Source organism: Wolffia australiana, chromosome 4, assembly GCF_029677425.1.
Source record: "Wolffia australiana isolate 7733 chromosome 4, ASM2967742v1".
NCBI classification, from domain to species: Eukaryota; Viridiplantae; Streptophyta; class Magnoliopsida; order Alismatales; family Araceae; genus Wolffia; species Wolffia australiana.
In genome coordinates this window covers 8,627,915-8,652,985 of record NC_135838.1, presented here as the reverse complement: position 1 = coordinate 8,652,985, position 25,071 = coordinate 8,627,915, and the positions used below count along the sequence as shown (strand labels likewise).

At 36.9% G+C, this 25,071-nt stretch overlaps 1 long non-coding RNA gene across 1 annotated transcript; it reads right to left on the bottom strand.

Annotated features, from left to right (window-relative positions):
• Positions 1 to 23,120: 23,120 nt before the first annotated feature.
• On the bottom strand, positions 23,121 to 24,436 carry LOC144702595 (uncharacterized). Its single transcript, XR_013581270.1, has 2 exons — positions 23,879 to 24,436; positions 23,121 to 23,466 (listed from the first exon to the last, which is right to left on the bottom strand). It is a non-coding gene; the product is annotated as an uncharacterized LOC144702595 (long non-coding RNA).
• Between the last annotated feature and the right edge of the window lie 635 nt (positions 24,437 to 25,071).

The following is a 25,071-nucleotide window of genomic DNA, read 5'->3' as shown; positions in this document are numbered from 1 at the left end:
CTTGTTGGCTAGAGATTTGAACTTCATAATTGACGATGCATTAAAGCACACTTTTTTGCAGATAAAGGATGCTCTAGTGAAAGCACCAGTACTACAAAGTCTAAACTGGAACTACCTAGTTAAACTTATTTGGGATGCTTTCGATTTTGTAGTAGGAGCAATGCTTGGTTAACAGATTGACAAGAAGCCCGTGGCCATCTACTATGCTAACAAAAACTTTAGGAGACACCCATATACACGACACTACAACTGAAAAAAAATTTCTAGCGATTGTCTTTGCATTAGATAAATTCAAATCTTACTTATTAGGTAGTAAAATAGTAGTATTCTCTGATCATGCAGCTATTAGATATTTAATAATTAAAAAAGAGGCAAAACCTAGGTTAATTAGGTGGATATTATTAATGCAAGAATTTGACCTAGAGATTAAGGATAAACAAGGATCTGAAAATTATGTAGCTGATCACTTATCCCGATGGGATATTAGTGACCCAATCCCTATTGATGAAAATTTCCCTAATGAGCATATCCTTAAGATTAGCACTAGAAAAGTCCCATAGTTTGCACACATAACTATTTAGCTTCAGGTAGAACCCTGGAGAATTGGTCTGAAAAAGATAAGAAGAAACTTATGAGAGAAGTACAATACTAGTTTTTGGAAGATTCTGAATTATTTCATTTAGGGGCTGATCAAATTTTGAGAAGATGTGTTCCAGAAGACGAACATATGAATATCCTAGAGTTATGTCATTCATCTTTTTGTGGGGGACATTTCGCATAAAAAATTATGGTTTCAAAATTTCTTCAATGCAAGTTTTTGGCCAACGTTATTTAAATATTCATATGAATTTTGCAAAATTTTTGAAAATGCGAATCCATGATCAATCTAAGAAAGAATGATGCCATGCCACTAAAACAGATAATACAGATAGAGATTTTTGAATTGTGGGATATAGATTTTATGGGGTCTTTTTCACCATCCTTTGGACATGAATATATATTGATGGCGTTATATTATGTGTCTAAGTTGGATGTGGCAATACCCACTAGAACAAATGATAATAAGGTAGTATTGGAACTTTTAACTCAACATATATTCTCTAGATTCAAATGTCAAAGAGCAATAATTAGTGATGGTGGTTCCCATGTGATTAACACACATTTCAGGTACCTCCTCATAAGATTGGTTCATCATAAGATGACAGCTCCTTTCCATCCACAGGCCAATGGCCACGTTGAGGTCAGTAACCATGAAATCAAAAATATCCTTAAAAAGATCGTATGGCCAGATGGTAAGGGTTTGAGCGAAAGATTACCTGGTGCCTTGTGGGCCTATAGAACAGCTTATAAGGGGCCCATTGGGATGTCCCCTTACAAACTCATACTTGGAAAAGCCCGCCATCTTCCTGTTGAGATTCAACATCGAGCTTATTGGGCAATTAGAAAGTTAAATCTTGCTATGGAAGATGCAGGGAAAAATTGTATGCTACAACTCCAAAAAATGAAGCGTATGAAAATTCAGTAATTTACAAAGCTAAAATGAAAACCTTTCACGATAGCAAGTTAAACAAAAGAAATTTTTATGAGAATAAAAAATTATGGTTTCAATATTCTCGATTGAAATTGTTTCTAGGAAAGCTTAGGATCAGATGTAATGGTCCATTTATCATCATGAAACTGTTTTATTATGGAGCTGTTTTGATTTCAGATCCAAAGATAGGTCGACAGTTCAAGGTGAATGGAGGAAGGTTAAAGCCATACCTGGAGCTAGAACCCGAACCTATGGAAGCAAAGATAGACCTTCTTGAACTAGGGGTTTAGTCTTCGATAACACCCTAATTTCGCACAATTTAAAGAATTTAACGAGATTAAAAGGGTTTGTTATCATATATTTACATGAAAATACTGTTTCAAGTGATTTATGATTTTTTCCTAATTTTCTGTTAATTTTATGAATTTTAAGAGATTTATTTGAGCTTGAAATAATTATTTTTAAATGAAAATGGCAGGTTTAATATTTAATTTCAAGATTTATTAGTTCGGGGATGAATCAAGGAATTTTCTAGAATTTTCTAGGATTTTTTAGGATGTTATTGGATTTTTCTGAGATTTATTTGAGGAAGAAATGCATTTTTATGAAGAAAAAAGGATACATTTATAAGGAAAAAATGAGTATTAAGATTAGTTTCAAACTTTGAGGGGCTTTTTGTACATTTTAGTTGCAATGATGCCCTCAAAAACAGCTCTCGATCGTGGTTTCAGGCGTAAAGATACTATTTAAACTGTTCCAGGGTTTTATTGCAATTATTTACTATTTGTTTTAATGTTTTTAGGAGAAGCCAGAGGAGAGAGTGCGCAAGGGGCATATACACAATTACTTTGGGCGGCGTCCAGCAGCAATTCCAGAATTTTTAAAGGAATTTTCTGGAAAAAGGAGAATTCAAAATGCGCCAGCCAATGAGAGAGCGACACGTCATTGCGTGTTAAAAAAAGAAATGAATAAATAAATGAATTTAAATCCAATGGATTAAATTGGTTTAAAGTTCATTTATTAATAACTTTTGATCCTGAAGTTCGATTGAGATGAATTTTTTTGGATTTGTTCGTCTTGATCCCCTCTTTCTATCTGTACAGTTGGATCATTCAGATCTAGCCTACATTGATAGATAAAAATTGAGTACTAAACGGGGGTAAAATGCTGATTTTTACCAAGTAACCTAAGTATAAAGCTAAATTTTGAGAGAGGTGCTCTTCTTGATGGTTCTCTATCACAGCTGCAAGACAAAGAGAGCCCCAGCCTGGATCAACCTGTTTGGTACATTTTGCTTCATTGTATTTGAATTTTGGTGCATTTTGGATGTTGTTAGTTGAATTTCTATATCTTTCTTCTTGATTCTGATCCGAACCTCTAAATCGCTTGGCTTGAGCGGCATGTACAAGCCCTGATTAGGATTGAGAGGAGAATTTGAGAGATTTAACTAGGTATTCAAGTGCATTCCCAAAGAAAACTCTAAAAAAAAAACTTTAAATTCTAGGGTATTAAAATTTATTATTTATTTATTTATTATCTAATAGTGTTGATGCAGGACAGCTAGGGTGAACAAGGGCGACTGAGGAGGGATGGGACAATGATAGAAGGAGGGTGCTGATGGGTTTGGTAGGATGGATAAAACAGACCAGATAAATCCACACGATCGAATTCAGAGCGTAAAATCGATGAAATGCTGGTGGTGCAGCCCCGTTCCTCGTCGAGGGTGGGAGTACTATCTTCAACCACCGCGACGATGCTAAAGCACCAAATCCAATACACGAATTTACGTCACGAGGAAAACACACAAAGGAGAGAGATTTTGGGAATTCCAAATCAAATCAAACCTGTTGGCGGTGGAGAATTCTCGTGGAATACTGGACGAAGAACACGGCAACACCAAAGAGTTCAGGCGTACCTCGGCACCGTAGTGCGTGAAGAGGTTGTAGGGAATTCTGATTCGTGATGAGACTGGACGATTCCGGGAGTTGACCGGCCCACGAGACGAGAAGATCTAGACATTTCGGGCATTGAGCGGCCTTGGCAATGAGACGTTTTGTGCTTTAGTGGCCGGAGTGCGTGGGCGTGGGGCTCATTGGCGGGATGATTGATGTGCACTATGACATGGTGTCGCGGATCCAACTGCGCGGTCAGTTGCTGGGGGGTCAAGGGGAGAGTCACCCCCTTCTGGAGTTCGAGGCAGCGTCGCGAAACCTAAACGGTATGCACCGCGGTAAGAAGCTTCGAGGGCGTCTGGAAGCGCGGGTGATGGGCACGTAGCGTGCGTGGGCGGCCTTGGGCCAGATGGCCTAGGGCGGCCCTAGGCGGGCGGCCTGAGGCGATCCCTGGGCGGGCAGCCTGGGGTGGCCTCGGGCTGCCCTGGGCGGGCAGTCTGGGGCAGCCTGGGGTGACCTTGGGCGGGCGGCCTGGGCGGCCTTGGGCGGCCCTGGGAGGGCGGCCTGGGGCGGCCTTGGGCGGCCTTGTGTGGGTGGCCTGGGGCGGCCCTAAGCGGGCGGCCTAGGGTGGCCTTGGGCAGCCCTGCGTGGGCAGCCTAGGGCGGTCCTGGGCGGGCGGCTTGGGGCGGCCTTGGGCGGCCTGGGGGGCCAGCCTGGGGCGGCCTTGGGCAGCCCTGCGTGGGCGGCCTGGGGTGGTCCTGGGCAGGCGACCTCGGGCGGCCTGGGGCAACCTCGGCGGCCCTGGTCGGGCAGCCTAGGGCTGTCCTGGGCGAGCGGCGAGGGCGAGAAGGGAGCAGAGGTAGCCGGCGATGCGAGGCAGTGACGGCAACGGCGGTAGTGGAGATCGGAGATAGCGAGAAGGAGGGTAGGGTTGGGGCAAGCACTCCAAGAAGAGAAAGATAACTCAATTCTTAAAATAAACTTGCCTAACTGTTTCTTGAAACAATGGCCTATATATATAGGCCTTGGAGGAAAGAAAATACAACTTAACGACAAGAAATTAAAGACGAGAAATTGAAGATGAGAGACGTGACTCGTGTCACATCAAGGGGCAGTTGTTGATTTGCCGTTGGCAATGTGTCATGATGTGTGAAGGAGCGTGCATGCGTGGAGACGTGCGTGACGCCGGTGTGTTGACTTCGTCCGATGATGGTGGCGGTGTGTCCGTAGCGGTGACGTTGACTTCGATTGACGGTGGTGACGCGTCCAATGTCAATGCGTTGGCGGCCTCGCCATCAAGTGTAGTTAGTTCTGAATTATCAAATCTACAAAAACCAACCAACCAACTCAAAACTTTCTTCTTAATCCCTCTAAATTGAATTCCTTGATCCTTTTATTCGATCAATTAATTCAACTTAGAGTTCCCTAATTTCTTCTACTCTTCTCATCTCTTCTACCTCCCCCTCTAAATTCATTGTCTAATTAGGTTAATTTGATTTTCATTGAAGATCAAGTTAATCCTAATTATCATAAAATTATCGAATTGAACTCCTTACTAGCCGCCCTTGGACGATACCTCTACCCATCATTGTGCATCTTAAGTGAGGTTTTATAAATTTTATTGTATAAGCTAAAATTGACAAAGACAAGGGTTTAAAATTGAATAAAATTTACCCTATTTTTGGCTTATCAGTCTTACATTAGTATAATTTGCTTATTTCCTATATTTGCTTCTTTCACTTTTTACCTTTACTTTACTAATCTTCCATTTGATCTCTTTTAACTTTCTTTTTAGATACTTGGGGTTTTAAGGAGAATAAACTATGGAAGCAACCATATCAAGCACAAGGGTCCATGACAAGATAGTGAGATCGGAAGCACAAGAATCCCGGTTGGACAATCCCCGTCCTTACATTTTTTTCTTCTCTTGCATCAGGGACTATACATATTTCAAGTGCGGGAGGGGGGGGGAGAAATTTAGTGTCAAAATTTTTTTCCTTAAATCCTTTCAAGATGGGGGGTAGCATATAATTGTGTGAAGTTAATCATGGCCAACTTGGAGAAATACTCACCCTGTGTTCTTGCAGCATGAGTATAGAAGTTAGGCTCGTGTAGCAGATCAAATACACCTCTTAATGGTATGAACCATGGTCTAGATGCATTTTTTTTTCTTCCAAATGGTTATGATATCTGTTAGGGTGAGAAACAGACATGAAAATCAAAGGGTTGAAGTACTATTGTCTTAGGGGAATGCCGAGTGAGCTACCCATCATCCACCCACCAATGAGCGAATCATGTGTAGAGTTCTAATCTCCACTAAGTGAATCTCTCTTAAGTTAAAAAATGTTCATATTTTTCTATTCTCAAGCAAAGAATCACCTTTCCTTGAGCACCTTGAAATACCTTTTTGAAACCTACACGTGTATCCTCTTCACTTATTTTTCCTAGCTTACCCTGACCATTAACCCAACTTAACACATTCTTAGAGGTGTCCATCTATTCCCCCCTAGTCCTAGAATACTATGATATGCTTACTTCCAAGTTTCTTCTCTTCTTCCCTCTGTGATATCCCCCTATTATGATATATTTTCCTTTGTATATCTTTCACTATTTATGTATATGTCCTCTCTTTTGAATTCATCTTCATGGTACTAGACTGGAATGCATCTAATGTTGTGTAGTTGATCAACCATTATCTATTCCCATATTAAGCTTCCAATTATTTTCACCCTTGTTAAAAAAAAAGAACATTTAGTAAAAAATAAAGAAAAATATTTTGTGGAGTTTTTTTTTATATATTGGAAGCATCTCTGTTTATTTGTTATGAATGTAGATCAAATTATCATCTAGGCTTAGTCGATAACCTCCATCTTCACTCATTTTCTCATACCATTCTACTCTTTTAGTATATATTGGGAGTAAGCTATCTAAATATTCTAAGCCCCTCAGTCATCCTTAACATACCTCTCACCTATTCTTTTGAGTCATTCCTCATTCTCGTCTATCTTTAGACATAGTTAGATAGGAGCCTCATCACATCTGATTCCTTGATACACAATTGATATTCTGTGTTTACAAGAGAAGTGGATAATTACTATCTCTTACTCTCAGGAGGGAGCAAACTTAGTGGGGAACCATCAAATGTTAGTGAGTGATGTGAGAAAGTAAGGGAAAGCATTACCTAGAATATAGTATCATACCCGACGAGAAGTAGGCGTCACTCCTCATGACCACCACCTCTTTTTAAGATCAAAAGGGAGTCTCTCATAGGCATCATTGCATTACATGGGTGTAATCTTACATAGAGGTGTAATTGATATCATAATAACTTCAAGCTCATGTTGTTAGGACTATAAGGTGAATGTATCAACCAATAGATTGTAAATGCCATTTCTAAGGGACTAGCAATGTTTTCAGTTAGGGGGTCTGATAACATGCATTTTTAGTGCCTTATATGATTATATTTACATGTTTATCTCCACTAAATTGCCCATAATTGCATGTTATCAAGCATAAAATGATTAAATCTATTTCTAGAATGAAATTCTCAATTCGCTGCATTTTAAGGGATTTTTCTAACCATATATTCTAAAATGATATAATTTTTTGAGACAACATATGATTTTTCTCAAATTTTTTGAATTTCACTTTGGAAAGATATGATTTTTCTAACTCGAAATATATATTATATGTATTTTTTTTCAGGATTTTATTTAAATTAATATAAAATTTAAATATTTAATAAGCCCTTATATTTTGCGCGCCATGTCTCTCCATTTGTTTCTTTGAACGGAGATGAATTAGAACCTATTTTCATGATTAGCGTCAGCTAATCATTAACGAACTTTATGATTGGCGTCGGCCAATCATTTTAGCAGGCAATCATTGGTTCGCAATTTGTGAAGTGATGATTGCAATCAATGTTAACGAATAGGTGCTTTTCAATTTTCAGGGTAGGGTAACATGGACGAACCAACAAAAAGAAGCCATTTTTTCGTAATAAATTATGCAAAGACTAAGGAATATAAGACAAAAACCTACTTTTGCGTTATCTCTCCTCTGATTCCGACAGCAGCAACGTGGTGCATGCACGTCCATTCAATGTTTCTAAAGAAAATGATCTCGCACAGACAGGGCGCACGCTGATGCGCTGCCATGCCAGCCGCGAGTCTTCTTTTTCTTTTGTCCTTTTCCTTCCTTTGTCTTTTTGTCCTCCTTCTAGGCATAAGGGGCATAAAAAATGACAAGCACCACTTGGGATATGAAAAGCGCGTGTGGAAGATCAAGCGGCACAGAATCCAAAACAAATTGACTTCTCAACATGCACGAAAAACAATGATGATGACTAGGAGAGAGAAAATTTAAAGGGCTAGGATTTCTTCAACTTGAAACAGCTATAAATTTTGATCTACAACTTCGATTGAGTTGAAATATTTAGTGTTGCTTGGTCTTCCCCTCCTCTTTCTCTCCACACCCTCTGATTTATAAATAGAAGCATGGATCATTGTAAATTTTATCTTGAACTCGATTCCTTCTTGTGTAGGCTGGTTGAAAGATATTTAGTTTGTGATCCATTAAGAGCATTCTTGGTGTCCTTGGTGCATGGGGAGAAGCATTGGAGAAGAGGAGGAGCTTAGCTTCACTCATAAATTGTCGTGATCTTGGCGAAACGTAAGAATCTAAGGCAAGTCTCTTCGCCTTACGTTGTCTATTTCCCGACCATAGTTAACGTAATTAGGGTTTATAATCATAGTTGCACTCTCATTTTACTCTCTTTTCTCGTCTCTCCATCCTCGCTATCGTACCACTACAAATCCAATCACTATCACCATCATACCATCATCGATCATCATGTCCATCACGTGCACTAACTCTTTTCTTTCAGTTAAATGAACTTATAACTTATGTATTTTTTATCAATATCACCAGCTCACGTCCTCGAGTCTTGTTTTCTTCAATCCTCTCGCCGATCATCACTAGTATAAGAAAGTAATTCCCTAATTATTGTTCCCTATGGAGACAATCCATACTCATCACTAAGTATTTTTAAGTACGGTTAAATATATTTTTATTGAATAATCTCAATCACCAATGAATAATTTTAACCCTAAAATTCAGTTTATCATTTGGCTCCAGTACTGGGGAACGGTAGCCGTTAAGGATTTAATTTCTTTTATTTTGGTGATTTTCTCTCTATTAGTAATCGTGATCAAAGTAGTGCAATCAACTCTACGAGACTGACAAAGACATAAAGAAAAGGTACAACTCTCATCTCAAAAACTCTATCCTTTTTTACAAATTTGAAGGATATATCTCATCATGAATGGTAGATGATCACAAAACATAATCATAATGAAAGTGAAGGAGATAAAGAAGAGGGCTTGAATAATCAAAACAACTACCTTGAGAAATGTGCTATAAGGGAATGAAATAGACGACGTAGATTAAACAAATTTTCTGTTCCTTTAGGATACAAGCCTCTTACTAAGATTAATGCACCTATCAACGGGGGTTCAAATTTTAAAATCCTCTTGTCGATCATCACTATTATAAGAAAGTAATTCCTTAATCTGAATGACAAACTCTGTGGAGACAATCCGTACTCATCACTAACTAGGTTTTTAAGTACGGTTTAATATATTTTTATTCAATAATCTCAATCACCAACGGATAATTTTAAATCCAAATAGGAGATTATCATAGTGCTATGCGTCGATTCACATGGATTCGATAGAGTCACTAATGGCGGTGTTGGATGATGGATTAGGCAGTGCACCGGCAAACAACCGCGTGACACCCCATCGTTGAGTCTATTTCCCTTCACCAAGGGTTAGGAATTTGATGGAAAAGTCACAGGATGGGCTGCCGTAGTGATCCTTTACATGACAATATTCAACAGGCGGATGGCCGGACTGGTGGCACAACGGTATTTTGCCCAAAAAAGTAACTCAAATATCCACAAAGATGAGTCGCTAGCACAGAACGGATGTTGTCTTCTGGGCATATTCTCTTCTCTTTTCTCTGCTTCCTCTTCCACTCTTCTTCCTACGTGAGATCTGAAAAACAAGGTGTAACTTTTACGATTGCAAACAGATATGGGTCTGTTTGGTGCCCACCATGATGGCCCTTTACAAAGGCTCCAATAAGGGGCCCAACAAGGGGACCCCTTTTACAACACAAAGAAAATGATATATGGAAATTAAATGATGCGACGATACGAGCCCGACACAATGAACATGTCAAATGTGACATGATGAACATGTCGAACACAACATGACGAATAAAAACACATAAAATTGAGCATACAAAAATGGGAAAGGCAACAAACACGACAAGCACATGCAGCAGAAAGACAAAACATTTGATTCATGCTAGTGGCTTTACCCGGATTATTAAAACCCGGGCATCTTTACTGTCACCTTGGCGTGGGGATCGGACTGGAAGCGGACCATCAGAGCTGCTGATGACGACTAGGTTAGCTCCGAAGATGTCTCCTGAGGGTCGGGCTAGCATACTCCATCAAATGGTTATACTAAGTGTTGTTGGGAAAATATATTGTTCAGAGATATATTGTTCTTGCTAGATTTTATTGGTCAGTCAGGCTAAGGCTTTTGGGGCGGTACGAAGAAGGCTTTGGGGAACAAGTTTTAGTAGGTCAAGCAATATGGTTCCGTCGAAGACTTTGGGGTTTGAGAATGATAGAGCTTCATTGTATTTTTTATTTTTTTGATATTCTTGTTCAGTCCTAGTTTTAAGTTATTTTCTTGGGGGAATTCACACAAAAACTGTTAGGGCACATCATCACCATGGGATGCATACCCCAAATGGAAAATTTGAGTTTTACTATAATATAAAATATACAACTGGAGAATCTAATTCTCTACTTCTTTAGGTTATTGCATAGCAACTTAAACTAACACCTTCAATCAAAATTTAAGATTTGAGTATGTCCTCAATCGGCGCCTTGTTGCCCAACTGCATGATTTGTGTTTATCACTTGCCACCACTGTGTTGGATGAACGTTTGTGCTTTGACTGTGAAAGTCTTTCTGCACCAGGCTAAAATTGTTTGGAATTCCATAGATAAGAACTTCTAGGTCATTGTCAACGCACAATCATCCATCTCAAGACATATTTGTTCTCTCAATTCTAAAACCCAACGGCACACTTATGACATGAATCAATCTGATTAAAATTTTGGTATAACATCACTCAAGGATTCATAAGGATCAATTGAATATTACTACTTTAGTATACTTGGCATAAATAATTAATGTTCTAACACTTTGAAACTAACGCAACTTTAAAAAAAAATCCAAAATATATTACATCTACTGACTACAATTTTCCCTGTATTCACAAAATCTTAGTTCTAGTAATAATTTGAATTCATTTTCTTATTTTTTTAGTAATATTATCATACTAAGGTTTGTGACGTATCTATCATCATATTTTCAACAATACTATCATAATATGCGTTGTGAGTATTTAAGTTTTGGGTTATTTAGCCATGATTGACGTGAAATTTTATAGATTCATGCAGTAAAATACTTATAAAATAAACATAAGGAAATTTAAAATAGACGATCAAATCACCTTTGTACAGATCAGATCCACAATTTCTCAATTCCTCAACCAAGATATGTTCATTTTTTAAGAGACCAGGTTTCAGATATGTCCATGCAATCCAAAGAACATCAAATCTCCTCCCTCTGTATAAGCTGGGTAACCGATCCAACATCATTGTTGGCCATTTCAATTGCATCAGTAGGGGAAGGCACACAATAAGAGCATGGACATGAATGATAGCAATATTAAGGACTTGTGGCATGTTGATATGACCGCATTTACAAATTTATTTTCATTAAATTGATTATATGTTCATGTTATCAAGCCTAAAATGATTTATTTATGTTTACAATGATGTTTTAAAATTTTACGAATTTATATGGATTTTTTCACTTTATGTTATGAAATAAATAAATTGAGTTAGAATATGAGTTTCCTTGAATTTGTTTACAGTATCTTTAGGAATATATTTACAAAACATACAGTTTTGTTTGGATTTTTGGACTCATATTTCATTTTATATTAATTAAGTAAAAAATGACGAGGCCTTTCCACATGTCATGCACAATCGAATTCTGTATTCACATGCACGTGTATGCATGGAGCCTAGGTGGAGCTATTATATTGATAGATCAAGAAAATGGTTGGATGTGGCATGCACTAACATACATCGATCAAACACACATCTTATTTATTTCCATTATCTTTTTTGTCTTCTTTATCAAGGGATATGCAACAGTTTGAAAGCCGATGATGGAGAATGATGCATGAGAATCCAAGCCAATCATTGGATGTAATTCCAGAACTACATACAAAAACCCTAATTACAATGTGTCATTGACAACAAGGATTTGGAGAGGAAATCTTTGGTTTAAATCAGCAGCCATGAATTATCCAGCTTCAAGGATTGATATTTGATGATCCAAAAGGCTGATCGAGCTTAAATTTGAAGACAACTATGTCTTTCTCTCTACTATCCATCAATATGGTATGACCTATAGAATGAACCTGCAGCTTTTAAAAAAATTATAGTTGAATTTGCTTTCCCTTAGAAGGCTAATTGAGAATGAGTGAGGTTTCTGAAAATCTTTTTAGGCTTGTTGGTGTCCTGGGGGTTTAACTAACATCAACAGACAAATGGAGAGTCTGATATGCATCTAAAAATCATGTTGATCACAATGAAACGTACAGAATGAAAGTTAGTTATTTCCTTCAACACATCCACTAGTTATATTTTTATCATTTCATCACTTCCAATCCAATCTATCATCATCATCATCATTATTACACATCTAGGACATTATCCGTATCAACTTATTTGTGCTATTATCCATAAAAAATGTAAAACAATAAATCAGTAATTTCCTCAGTAAATCAACAAATCACATTCGCTTCTTACTCATATTCTACATTTGTCATCTCCTCATGTTTTCTGAAAATCTTACTTTCCAGTTTCCATTCATCCTATTAATGTCAACCTACAGACTGCTCTTCTTATCGACCTTCACGTCACTAATAAATAACTATTACCACTCTCTCTTATCACAGTCTTAATCACATCAGTACCTTGTACATAAAATGTATTCCTTCTCATCCTACCCAAATCACTAATGCAAAGTGTTGAATCCCTAATATCCATTCCAAGTGGAGATGACATAAACTCATTAGTTTATAAAGGCACATAAATTACCACTATCTAGAATCATTCGTTTATAAACATTCCAGAATTACATCAGAATCAGTTTATATATTTTATTGATTAATATCAAAATCAACCAATGACCTAATTTTAACCTTAAAGTTGAGTTTAAAGGTATGCACTTGAATGATAGTTTTGGGTGAATTTTATTTTGAGGCTCTTATTTATACTTAATGAGAATTTTTCCTAATAATCCCTTATCTTTAAGTTTATCTTTTGAGTTCCAAATGGTTATTTACATTTGACACTCTATGACATTGTATATATAATAAACTCATGTATCTCTAGAGGCCCAAAAAACTTTATAGGGAAACATAATTAATTATTTTAAGTAACATATATATTAATTAATGAAAAGGTGATCAAATCAAGTCTATTGGTTGAGTATTCGATGCATGGGCCATAAGGTACACTTTGTACTCCAAAGATACAAATGATTATATTGACTCTCTCATAAACCTTACTATCATTAGCTACTATGTATGTATACTCATTTATCTGCTTGATGATCCTAGGATGACTTCAGGTATGGTTATCTATCAAAGCTTTAGTGATCATTTCAGTTAGTAAGGATGTGTTGGAAAATTATTAGAGAGCTTTATCTGATATTATAGTAGCTTGGTCATGGACTTTATCACATCATCTTTATTGACTTGTTTCCTCTAATACGTGAGCCAAAAATCTTTTTTTGATCACTTAAACATCTTTATGAACTTCTTGTTGCATCCAAGGTAAGATGGTTTGGAACTCCATGAATAAGAGCTTGTAGGCCTTAGCTTGAACACAACTATCCATATACAAGACATCTTTGATGTCTCAATAGTAAAGACCACTTAAACAACTGTGATGTAAATGAAATAATGAATATTACATGTCTCTCAAGCCAAATCACACCACCATGTTTTATTTAAGTGCTTTGAATAAAATATTATGTTCATTATTATTGTATTGTGATGTTTATAATGAAGTTCATTAATATGTGAAATGACCTAGTGAATTATGATGATATTATAATATAGTGATCGCAAGTCTTCAAAAGTGTACTTTAAATATTCATATCTGATAGATAATTGAGATGGATTCAAATTATCAAGTTACAATAGCACTATTGATAAGTATGGTTGATCATGTGGCTGCTATTATGGCGATTCTATTGACATGTAGTAGGTGATCTTTGGAGATAAAGTTCCATGATATCTTCTAGAAGATAAGGTGTAGCTTGTCACCCATAGGCGGAAAACATAGCCTATCAATCGGGTGAAATCTATCCTTAGTGAATTAATCTATATTTTGATATTGTTAATTAATAGTTAATTAATAAGGTTGTCTAATGATTTTTATTGGGCCACTGAAGTTATTAAATAGAATGATACATGGGCCTTGAGCATTACACGAATACGATCATAGGGGAATTGGTGAATATATTTTATTTGATGGGTTCTAGAGAAAAATCCTAATTAAGATAAACAAGGCGAAGGGGAACCCATTTTAGGCACCTAGGCCAGCCAGAGCTGCCCCCCTTCTCTTAATTGGAAGCTTTTGTCTTCTCATCCAAGAAGATAGTCTTCATAGTTAGTTCTACAAGATTTTCATGAAGAGTCGGAGAAGAAGTAGAAATCCAAATGCAACTTGATCGCGTGGATACTTCAAGAGGCCAGAAATGTAAATATCTTAAGAAAAATCTCAAACTGATGAAGTCAAGGGTGGAGCAAGTTCCCCATAAAGTGATGGATATTATGTGGTCGTCAAGCCAATCACACTACCATTTTATTTGAGTTCATTGAATAAAATATTTGCGCTCATTATTCCCTGTGATGTTTATAATGAAGTCCATGAATACATGCAATGACTTAGTGAATTACGATGAGATTATATTACAATGATCATTAATCTTTAAACATATATTCTAAATATTCCTATTTGATGGATAGTCGAGATGGAAATCAACTTATCCAGATAGAAAAGCACTAGCTAATCCTACTTGTACGATAAGTATAGATGACCCGGTGGCTATTAGTGTGGCGACTCTAATAACAGATAGTGGGTGCTCTTTGGAGAAATATTTCACTAAATTGATCTGTACAAATCCCTGAATGGTATTATACCTAAACGTCAACCAGGTTGATTCAACATACGCTTGTACAAGTGATCTATGGACTACGTTTTGATTGTTATTTACGAGCCTCTAATCATAGTACTCAAATAAGTTATAGATCGGATGTAGTGAGAAGCTTACGGAGATGATTGAGTGGTCAAGACGAGATCATCTGCCCTCGGTATAAGAGGAGATTGTCTCAAGGAGGACGATGTAGAAAAATCCCTGGCCAGGGTAGTGAGGATATTAGAGAAGGCGTTCTCCAATAATCCCCGTTACCCATCAGTACTAGTCGAATAACGGACTATGGTTTGACGATAAACCATACTCTAAGTTGTTTGAGATTCTCACACAAATGATGGTTTATATATGTAGGATACCCGATGGCAGTTAAGGTTCCATGAGAGAGTCGAGACTACTCGGTATCTTCTAGGGCACGAGGTGTAGCTTGGCACCCCACAAGCTGGAAATTTAACCTATCAATTGGGTTAAATCGACCCTTATTTAATAAATTATATGTTGATATAGTTAATTAATAAGGTGGGCTAGTAAATGTTATTGGGCCACTAAAGTTATTAACTAGAATGATATAGGGGCCTAGAGGGTCACACACACAAGGTCATAAGGGCATTGGTGGATATACTTTACTTTGTAGCATTTCTGGAAAAAAAATATTAAGTGAAATATAAAGAGGGAAAGGGGTTGATAACATCATAAATGAACATATATTTTCAGACATTTTTGATGTTTTTAGTATTATTAATTTATAATTTATCATGTTATTATTTGAATTAACCAAGTATTTATTCATTATCTAGAACTTTCAACTTTTGCACATTATGATTATTTTTCCCTAACTTTATTGTCTTATATGAAGTCAATAAGTTTGATTACTGATGAGTCTTTTATAGTTCCAAATGTGCAGAAATTTATCAGAATTAGAAGATACAATTCTTAGGAAATTGGAGATTTTTGGGAGCTTAGTGATTATCAAAATGGGTTGCAAATGATGAAACGGTGTTGTGGGCTTATAAAGGAGAGATCAGAGGGGCTTGGGCCACAACCTGGCCTACCTATTGGGCCTTCAAACACCTTACAAAAGAAACAAACTAGAAAGTACAAGGCAAAGCTCTGAACCAATGGAGAAAAAGAGGCAAAATGGTAAGAAAAGAGAATAGATAATGCCCAAAGGGGTATTTTAGTAATTCTCCCAATGTATAAATAGACTTTTTCTCCTTCATTTTCCCTCATTCTGGATATGCTCTAACAAGTGGTGGGCCAACAGGACAATGCATTTTTCAGAATCCAGGTTGTTCAACCTGCATAATGTAAGTTTATTGAAGTTTTCTCTTGATCTTGTCTCTTGTTTGCATGAAAAACGTCTGATCCTGGCAAAATATAAGGATCCATAATCGAGGGGAAGCATTGAGGGCTCAATAAACTTGCATTGAGGCTTTAGAATCTTAGACTTCGACTTTCTCCATCATTTCCCATCCATTTACCGTTAAAATCCATCACTTTCCCACTCTAAACACTCATTTTCTCTCCCTTTCTCTCTCTAAAATAGATTTTTTCTCTTACTAGACGTTCAACCCCTAGTTAATCACCTAAAAATTTCATGAAAAAGCATATTTATTTGCACATTCAAATTCTATCTCAAACTCCTTCTACACTCTCTCTTCATTTTCTCTCTCTATCTCCTCATTTCAGCCCATTCTCTCTCGAGAATCTGTTATTTCTCTCTCTAGACCTTCATCCATATCCACCGTTCATCACCTCAAAATTTCATACAAAACCTCCTTCATCTACACCTTCAAATTCCCTCTCAAACTCTCTCTACACTATCTCTTCATTTTCTCTCTCTATCGCATCATTTTCTCTCTCTATCATCTCATTTCAACATTTTATCACTCTAAAAATGTTTATTTCTCCCTCTAAAATATCTCCCTATCTCTCTCTAGACCCTCAAGCATTCCCTACTTCGAATCCCAAAAAAATGCATTAAAATATCATTTTTATCATTGCAAAACTCAAATTTCTGTCCTCTAGCTGCCATCGTGCGGTGCCGTGTGGTGCCCGTGCGGCAGGGACAGCCCTATGCCCGCCAGTCTGTGCACAGTCAGCGCAAAGGACCGCAGGGCACCGGGTAGGCCTGTGCAGGACTTAGCCAAATCGGCTAAGTCCTGACCATTGGGCTAAGCCCAATAAGGCTTAAGCCCATTTGGCTAAGTCTTCACTCAGCCAAAGTTGGGTAACCTTAGTGGGCTGACCCACTAAGGCCAGCCCTATACGGGCCACACCAGGCCTGCCGGCCCATCTGGCCTGCCACCGCCGCTACTCTGCCGCTGCCGCACCGTCGTCGCTCCGACGATCGCCATAGTAGGTAAATACCATATTTTTAGTATTTAAAAATTATTAAAAATAGGAAACAAATCAGAAAAAATCAGAAAAATCATTTTCTACATTTATAAATTCGAAAAAATTAGGAAATCCCCATAAAATTCATATAATCAATTTACGGTGATTTTAACACCTAAACCTTTCTCAAAAAAATATTTGATTCTCGTTTTTAATATTTATAGTTGTTTTTGTTGTAAATTTAATTACAGAAAATTCTAAAAATATTTATTTCTGATTTATTTTGTTAAGAAAAAATATAAAAAATAGTGTAAAAATATTATTGTGTGTTTTTATTTGTATTTTGGCTTCAACTTAAATCAAAGAGAATTATGGAAATCATCTAAAATATATAAAAATCCCAAAATTATATTGTAATATTCTAAAATCATTCTCTTCATCCCAAGCTTGAGAAAACAATTCTGAAATTTAATTTCTGCCACTTTGTGGATGAACCCTTACTTTCCCTATATTAAGTATTGAGTATTTAAGTGGAAAAACTTCATAAATATTGTTGTTTAAGTCTGAATCAAAATGACGACATTAACTCCGAAACTTGGGCTTATCAGGGGTCTCATATTAAGTACCCACACAACCCTGATTTGAGAGCCCCTCCCCTTTCTCCTCTCTCTTCTCCCCTCATCCAAGGAAGAGTGTCTTCATGGTGAGGAGATCTTATAGATTTTCAAGAAGAGTTGAAGAACAAGATATGGAGATCTAACCAGATGATCGCATGGATTCTTTTAGAGGCCGTACGCGTGAACGGCTTCAGAATGATCTTGCAGCGCCAAAATCAAGGGTGGAACAAGTTCCCCAAAGGGTAGATGCCACATTTCATTTTAAAGATCAATTGTGAATCACTGACAGGCTTCTGCATCCATAGAACATGTTTTCCATAGACGAAACCAAGGCACAAAACCCAACATAAAGTACATATCATGTATTACATTTCAGAGATCAACTTTGAATCCATCTATGCTTTCATGACATAGACAATTATTTTCTATCATCCAACCCAAGGCAATAGAACCAAACATCAACCTCATTAGCAAGTTGGTATAATATAACTCTGGGATTCATACACGATTAACTTTGTTGTATTTCCACAAACCATCATCAACTACATATCCTTAATGTCTGCACACCAATTACCTCAGGATTGCCCATACCTCTCATATGAGTCACACTATATAGTGTTATTCTATGGATATTTTGATGCATTTCTCAAGTTACCTTAGAAATAGTTAAAACACTTGTTTAAAGACTTATCATATGTGTGTTACCATCTCATCATAATTCACTCATTCATTGCATCTATTCATGGGCTCCATTGTAAGCATCACAAGTGCATTGTAATGAATATATTTTGCCAATGAACTTGAAGGAGATATAAATGTGTGATTTCTCCATATTTCTCCATATTTTAGGAACTTTTTCTGATGGAACTTTATACGGAAGATTGACCCTTGATATACGCTCCAAAACATTAATTACTTAAAATTCATTATGATCTACCCTGATCATCAAATAAAAGGAAATGACCGGTTAATAAAATTATATAGAATAAATAAACTTATTTTGACTTTTGTTTAAGCATCGTTGAATCTTTTCAATGATTCTATTGATGTCTAACGAAATTTAATCAAAATTTAAAAATAAAACATATTAAGATTATTGATGTTACCCAAGAGGGAAATTTAAATCTTACAATGATTAAATTTGGAGTTTTAGTTTGTGTCATCTTGTACTTTTTGAATTTGTGAACTTGTTGATGTCAGATACCTAGGATAAATCATATTAAATTCTAAAAATACCTCTGATTTCTTGATTCTATTTATTTATTTTATTAATAGAAAAAGGACCTGTATTATATGATGTAGATAATAAGAAAATTACATAAAATGCTCCAAATAATTTTAGCACAACAGTCATATTACCATAATTATAAAAGCTAAACCACAACCAAGCAGTTGTTTCTCAAACATAATGATGATTTTTTATCAAAAGAAACCACTTCCCAATATGGTGATAGGATAATGAGTGAAATGAAGTTGTAATGGTCATCATCACTTATAAACATGGAGGATGATCATGACGAAAGCATTATCATCAACCAAGATGCATCAACTTTTTCTCTGAATATTTTCTCTTTATTTATCCCACCTATCTCCCTTCTCCCTTTCTCTCTCTCGTCCCCCATCGCCCTCTCTCTTTCTCCCCCTTTCTCTCTCACTTCCATCTATCCCATTTATATAAATATCCCATCTACTTCTACATCTCTCTCATGTCTCTCTCCTCTCCCCAAAGTCTCTCCCTCCCATCTGTCCATAGCTGTATACTCCATCTATCTCCTTGACTATCAATACTTTATGTCAAGGACCAGAGTATTTTTTCAAGTTCATGAAGTGTAACTAATTTTAGGAACTGACCAAGGCTCTTAAAGATTGCAGGAGCAGGTGGGGGTTGTGGATCATGCTAATGTGCACCTAGTGCACAATAGGTGGTGTTGATTCAACTAAGTCTGAGTCAATATATAACTCATAAGATTCTCAGTTCATGTTCGGTGACTAATATGTGGTTAGTATGTCAATGCCAGATGCTCAAGACATGCCAATCATGGTAGTCTGATAAAAAAATCCTATAAAATTAAATATATTTTATCTATCTTATTGCATTACAATATTAGGAATAGGAAAAAATATTGTAATCATTTGTGAACATATGAACAAATATGAAATGATAAAATGTGTTCCTATGATTTATATTACCATTTATATCAAGAATATGTACACAAATTATCACTTATTAATGCCAAAAATGAGATTAACACTCAAATTTATAGTTGGTCCTTATTAATGAGGTTTAACAATTTATAAACTAACCCCACTTGATTTCCTTGAATCAGGCGATTCATTTTTCTCATGATTTCCTTGGAGCTTCGTATATAACAGGACTTGGGTAATTGAAACATTAATGGTGGAGAAGAGAGGGAATTAAGGCACAATGAAACCCATTATGGATCCCAAAAGGAGCTTAAGCTCAGTCAAAGGAGAGGCCTATTTTTAAGGAGAAATTCAAGTGGGTGGCTTATTTCTTGTAAAGGGGGGGGATGACTGGCCAAACTGACAAAGGCTGGCAACACATTCTAGGTTTCTCACAGTGAGCATCTATGATCCTTATTTATACCCATTTATCCACACTAGTTTGATTTTCAAACTTTAGTGAAGAAGGAAATCAGATCATCAGGTTTGGAGGAAACTGAAGAAAAATGCATCCTTAGCCCGAAAGGGAGTGACACTAGAGGTTCGTGCATAATGGGAGATTCTTGCCTTCCACGCTGAATTTTTGTGCTTAGTTATTACAGCAAGTGATAGCCAAGACCTAGGGCTTTCCAACGCCCCAGTTATACATTTTAACTGAACCAAAAAACCATAGATCCGCCACACACTTTTCGGCATCAACACATCAAGTTCGGGGTTCTCCTGCGGGAAACCCTGGCACCCTTGGCCAAAACAAATAATGTAAGCTATTTTAATTATTTTTCTTTGATTTCCTAACATTAAAATACTGAAATAAAGTTTATCTTTGAAGTTATTACCAACATTATCTATGTTCTCCTTAATTGTATTTGATTAAAAAAGGAAAACTATTGCTTCTCTTAGAGTTAGTTTTTGGTTTTATCTAGAAAACAATAAACATATAATACATGGAAGAATATTCTACTTGATTTGTGGCTTTCTGTGGTTTAACCCTTTCTCAATTCTATGCTTATTAAGGAAACATTATAAATTTGTTGTTTAATCAAAGAATTAAGGATAACTTATACTCTTTTTCTGATTTATGAACGAATAAAAATGAACACAAACAAAAAAAATACAATTATAGAAAATCCCAACCGAACAGTCTTTGTGAACCATTTGTAAACAAAAAAACTACTCACTAATGGTTGGGGGGAAGATAAAAAATGAAAACACCCCCCTCGTCGAAAAGAGGAAGGGAAGAACGCCAGGAAATCATGAATTAAATAGAGGTATTTTTTATGTTTATAAAGAATCAATCTATTTATATTCAATTTAAGAAAAGTTTGTTCCTTCCATCTAAGTATAGACAATAGAATCCTTTCTATGTCTATACTTCACACAAACCGTAGGTGATACACTAATATTTTGCAGACCTTTATTGACATCCATACAATTTATCTGAAGCTGATTGATCATGATTTGATAAAGAATAGAGGGATAAGTAGCAGTCTTAATGATGGGGGACCATCTCGTCGCCGACACCAAAGGATGCCAGCTGCCACACCGAGCAGCACGAGCAGATGCCTGCGACCTGTCATTCAAGTACTTGGCTGAAGGACAAGTCATTAGCCGATTTGTCTTTCTTTTCGTATTTGTGCAATTGTAATTTTCTTGTCGAATTGTGGACGGGCCTATTCGTGTTTGGGCCCCATCCCATGGAATGTTCTTTTATTTTGTCGTTAAGGGAAGGCCGCTCATTATGGGACGGTTCCTTCCTGTTTTGGCCTGATTGGGCATGCCCTGACCCTACATAAAGGACTGCATGCCCAAGAAACCAGACTTGGAGTTGATTGAATTTTAAAAGTCTATCTTTAGTTCGCTCCCGCCCTCCTTCCCGTTGGGAGTTGATCCTTACCTACTTTTAGATCATGGGAGAACGTCGTCACACCGTGCCACAACTAGGTCTTTGTGGAGGAACCGTCACCATCGTCCCCCGCTGTAGTTGGTCTACTTGGAACCTACTTCAAGAACGAAAGGTTCTTTATCTGTTCTTGTCCAAGAAGGTGCCAAGAATCCTCCTCTTTGGTTGTTCTTGAAGCATTGAACGCCGTCTTGGCTGTGTCGTCATCGCCATCGCGACGCAGTCGCTGCCGTGTCGCAAGTACCACTTGATCCCTAAGCTCTGTCCATTTCTCTCTAAGATATGTCTCTATTTCTATCTCTAGATCATAAGCACTTTTTTATCTTTCACAAGTGTTTGACTATAAAACCCTTAATTGTTTTTGGAGACTGCCTCTTATATTCATGACTACCTACCCCAGGTTAGCGCGTTCACAATCATAAATACAGTCCCTAACTTTTAGTCCAATTTATGGATGACAAACATATCAAACTTATTGTAAAAATGACTCACTCAATTCCATTCGTATATTTAAAAATAAGTAAAGGCTTGTGAACTTATAAATATTCACAAATCTCAAAGTAACATAGATCATTCACAAATCTCCATCTTGTTTATATTCAGTGTCTGATGTTTGTATCTGAAGATTAGCGAATAAACTTGGATATGATGCTAACTTATGATCCATGTCATTTAGCACAATGGGATGATTTAAAAGAATAACAGTTAACCATCAAAACGAGTTTCCAGTTTCTTGTTTTCTTCCATTAATCATCTACTGAGGGTCGACGGTAATATATTGGGTCACTAAGCGGTAAAGCCTTTGTCGATTGCCTCATGTAAATATGTGGGTTGTGTTATGTTACATGCGGAAAATCATGAATCCTAATTTATCTTGACTTTCTAAAAACATAGATGTTCCCCTCTCTTGAGCTTTGAAATCTATTTGAAGGTTTCCCACAAACAATGTTCATATTTCATGTTCCATAAGATTGTGCCACTGTTTCGTGTGAATATTGGTTTGATCTAGGGGCATGAGACCGACCTTAGTTTATTAAATAAAAATTATTTACATGTGTCATTCGCCATGGCGTACCTTGCTTCTCTCCGCGTTCTCTCCATTCGATTTGAGCATGACTACGGCTTTTTTCCTTGGTTTTTCAATCATCTCCATGTTTGTTTTACTACGAAACATGCCTCTTATGCCATTATCCTCCCCAAAATCTAATAAAAATAAAAACTATAACTATAAGTAAACAATTCTGTCTTCCTGGAAGATCTGGAAGTGCATCGGTCGTAAACCAAACTTTTATTTTTATTAAAAAGCATACGGAACAGAGATACATCCGCCAATTAAAAAATAAGAACTGTGATTGCAAATATGGCACTATCTCACGTAGGATTATTTACTTTGATAATAAAATTAGCAACTTTGTAAGGTCTACCCAATGGTCGGGATCCTGACGACGATGCCGTGTTTGTCAACCCATACCCACACCCGGTCATCGCGAAGGTTTTTAGGAACGCTTGTTCCTTCCGTCACAATTATCGCATCGACACGTGGATTTTCCATCTGAATTCTAGTTTCCGCCATCCTTCCCGGAACTCCGAGCAACTCCGGCCACCGGCTTTTACCTTTCAAACTTGGAAAACAGTTGTGCTTTAGGAGACTCACCACTGAAATAGTTCCTTAAGATAAACTATCGACCCGATGAGCTAATGAAGGTGTTTTCTTACTTCTGAACGTATGATAAGAATTACTAGTCAAATAGACGTGGCAATAATACTCAATTAACACCGATAATTAGGACGGAAAGGAAAAGTTGTGCATTGATGATCACTGCCTGTTTAAGCTAAGAGCATCATAATAACAACCTTTTACGCCACCCAAGAATCGGAATTAGGCAACTTAAGTACTATAGAACACAAATAATATTTTACCGAACTATAGAGACATTACAAACATTTTTTTCTTTTTATGATGCGGGGGAATGGAGATAGCGAATAATTGGTTAGCGGACTACTATCAATATTCATACACACGGTCAGAAATACCTCGGTTAGGCGTCCATGCTCCTGCCATTCTGTGCGGTGGTCTTGATAATCAATGTAAAAAACCCAAGACATGTACGCACGTATATATAGCATTTTCAGGTGATCCAAGACAGTTCGGTATTGAGGAATAGACAAGAAGATGTGAAGGGCGGACTGGTGAACCCTTTGACGGTGACGGTGCATTATGAACTTGGACTTTGGCCGCAAAATTTTTTATCGTGCGACGATTGCAAACTGTACGGCGACAAACATTCAACCATTTTTGTTTTCATTGGGTTTGTCAAAATATTGCAGGTTTAAAGGTGGTGTGCTCATGGCAGGCAGTTCACATCGGCTCTTGTTAAAAGTCGTATGCAGGGAAGACATCATTGGAGTAGAGCATTGACCAGATTGTGGTCAGACAACTTTAAGGTGAACGAAATAATAAATATTACGCTAGCTAGATCAGCACAAAAAATTGATGTGTACATGGTAAGGTTTTTCCGCGGCCATGATGTAATAGTTTTGTACGGATCGAGTATGGCGGGAGTTTTTGATAAAAGAACTTAGTATATAGAATATCCATGCGAGAATACTGTGACAAATCTCCCAGAAATAAAAAAACATCCGTAATTACTGCATAATGAACCGCATGAGCTTGAAAGTAGAGATGACTTACGTAGTTCTGATAGCCACCCAAATACACTCGCGACAAAAATCTAATAAGTTTTGAGAGCCAAACATATAAATCTTATTTTGATGAAAGCGTGGCCTGATATGAGACGGATAACCCTGATTTTGTTCACAATACATGGTCAAGAGTCAATTCTATCTAAAAAAGAAAAAAAATGCCGTAGGGGTTGTCCTTTCTGTACGCGTTTACGCAACGGCTTTCAATTTTGATGGAAGTCTTTGCCACAGCGACATTGGGTGAAAGTTAATTGGTTTCACAAGATACAACTGTTGTTGTGTTCTTTTTTTTTCCCGGAATGTAAACGAAATTTGAAAATCGTTGAAACTGGAGGATTCTCCAAATTTCAATCATAATATTTGAAAAGTAGATAACCATATGCATGTCTACTTTCATTTGGTTGCTCACATATGTCTGTGTATACTTGATCAATTCTAGTTTTTGGGGGCTGGTCTTCTTCTAAGATTCTTGTTTTTTATTTTTTGTTTTTCTCCTCGGATTTTTCTTGAGTTGAGGACTCTCA